The sequence below is a fragment of the Schistocerca nitens genome, chromosome 1, assembly GCF_023898315.1.
Source record: "Schistocerca nitens isolate TAMUIC-IGC-003100 chromosome 1, iqSchNite1.1, whole genome shotgun sequence".
In the NCBI taxonomy this organism is placed as follows: Eukaryota; Metazoa; Arthropoda; class Insecta; order Orthoptera; family Acrididae; genus Schistocerca; species Schistocerca nitens.
In genome coordinates this window covers 1,144,135,364-1,144,138,222 of record NC_064614.1, presented here as the reverse complement: position 1 = coordinate 1,144,138,222, position 2,859 = coordinate 1,144,135,364, and positions in this window count along the sequence as shown.

Below are 2,859 nucleotides of genomic sequence, written 5' to 3'. Positions count from 1 at the left end.
TTTTTAAATATTCAGCTTTTTAATCTGTTGCAAGGCTTCAATAAATCCGCATTTAAAAATATATATTCTCGTCGAGTACCCGTTGATCTGTCGGTTTTTATTTTGATAATGTTTTAGTGTTGTTAGTTCGACTTTTTTCGAGGCTCATATCTACGCCATGCTAAAGATGCGATCGGTGTAACGACGCGAATTCGCGTTGTTCACTAAGCCCGAAACTCAGGGACTTCTCATAGCCTACTCTCCTCGAATAGTACCAAGGGGACAACACTCCCACCCAATAGATGCATCGCCTGTTGCGAATTTATTCCAAGATAGTGATGCAATACCTGATCGTCAGAAGTTACCGGCCAATTACTGATAACAAAAATTTCTCCCACTAGCAGATGTGTAAAGGCTAATCTCTGTATCGACCGCCACCGCGTAGGCTTGCGTTGGCAGCCTCGCCAATAAGGACAGATCCATTTCAGGAGAAGGAAACAATGTAGGCTATACAGTAAACACGATATACGCAATGCGCCTCTGACGTTTGCCATACGTAGATCTACAGGGTTTGGATGTATGTGTGTCTTCGACAACGTCATATCAGCTGCCATTAGTTGTCAAGCTGCCGTAATGTGAACAAATGTTTAAGATTGCCAGGTTGACGTGGATTCATTCCCAATGTAAGGATGGAATGTAACATTAACTTTTTGTGTGTTGGTAAAATGATTTGTCAGTTACGGTATCTAATATGTAACATCACACATTTAAGTGAGATACTGCACGTTAAGGTGGTATACTCATGTGACTTTTGTGATGTCTTACTTACATATGGCGATGTATAGCGTCTCTCGCGTTGTTTATCCGTGAATGAACTCTTAGTTTGCCTTCAAATACCGGTACTAAATAGCGAGAGCACTGTAAGTAGGAAATGGAAAATTATTCTTCCCTTTTGAGAGAATATCTTTGAATTTAATTTAATTACCTTCTCTTATTAATTCTGGGCAGCAGGTATTTTCATGAGTGAAAATTTCTACCGTGGATTTTTCTTTCGTTATTTCCGCACAGGCTGTTGCGTGTATGAGCATTCATAAGCTGAAAAATCACCTTAAATTGCTTTACTATTATTAAAAACATAAAACAAATAAGTATTACGACTTTTATTTCACAGGGAGTGAGCGCTTATTTTTATATTCAAGGAAATTTGAATTGGCCGCGTAATGGCGGTGTATTGTTACGCTTTGTATGCACGACACCAGCAATGCTAGTATTAGCAGCTCCTATTATGCTGAAAATCTGGAAAGACTTACATATATCACATGGATGAATACTGGTCAAACATTAACACCTCGTACATTCGGGACGTTTTGTAAATTCAGATCTTGACGCAGCAGTTCATATACAAAGCAACTAGCTTCGACCACACATAGAGCAAGAGTAATCCTTGTACATTTTAGAAGACCATAGATCATATATGAAAAATACTTCTTCACAGAGATTAACGTAAAGTATTTCCTCCATAGTTACAAAATTAATGTCCTTTTCTTCACTAAAAATCCCCTTTTATACTTTTTTCTGTTATATATGAAGAATAAATAGTTAATCATCTTTATTTATGTTATCTCGTCTTCTGATTGGTTCCACATTTAATGTTATTTAATACAAGGACGGTATAGATGTATGGCGAGGCATTCAGACAATGTGATGCTCTTCCATCTAAGTTTTGCAGGTGCTTGAAAATGACAAGTTGTCGAAATTAGCTAATTGCATAATTTTATAAAGATCGTTACGTTACAGGCTACTACGGACCATGTTTTCTTTTATTAAGCATTTAGAGACTGTGGATCCCCACAGTGGTTTAGGAAGACATATGGAACATACATGTATATGTACCTAAATTTATATTCACTGGTATCCAAAATTAAAGCAACAACGGAACTTTCCCAAGGTTGCGTTTATTTAACCAAAAAAACAATATTAATATGAGATAGTAAAGTGGAAACAATATAAAGAATACAGAACGTAAACAACTGCAACATGCATAATGGTAGACAAAAATGTTCTTGGTTTTTTCTAATTTAACAGATTTGCGTACATATTCCGACAACTGGTTATGTGCTCAGGATGAGGTGTGTCCAACTCTGAAGCGATACAGGCCTAAGAACGACTGACCATGCTGTGAAAGACGTCATCAGTCTCATGTTGTGGCAATAACGCCCATTCTTTCTGCAGAGATGCTCGCAAGTCTTGTCGATGGATGTTGAGGTAATGTAACCCGTTTCGTTACTGCACCCCAGACATGCTCTATGGGGTTCAGTTCGGGAGAGCGAGCAGGCCACACCATGCGTGCAATATCTTCCGTTTCAAAGAAAACTTCAACCACCTTTGTTCTATGAGTTCGAGCATTATCGTCCGTCAGTATGAAGTCTGGGCCTGCAGCACCTTGCAACAACCGCACATTAGGTCCCTAGATCTCGTCATAATATCTGACAGCAGTTGAGGTTGCCGATTCACCCATACAAAAAACTGGAAATGAGCGTATGGCATCGTTGGCCGGAAGGACCCTATTCGGGGAAGTTCGGCTGCCAAGTGCAAGTCATTTCATTCGACGCCACACTGGGCGACGCGTGCGCCGGTACACACCCATACAGTTTCATGAAGACGTGTTTGTGTGGCCACATAATCGCTGCCTACACCGTTTAGGATCCTACTCGATATTGGTCTTTTTCCACAATGTTTGGCTCCGTTCCCTCTTGTCGAGAACCTGTCTCCAGACCAAATGGCACTCATCTGTGGAAAGAACACTGGCCTACAGTTCGACCGTGCAGGTGGCATGTTGACGACTCCACTTTAGACATTCCCTTCTGTGAAGACTCGTCA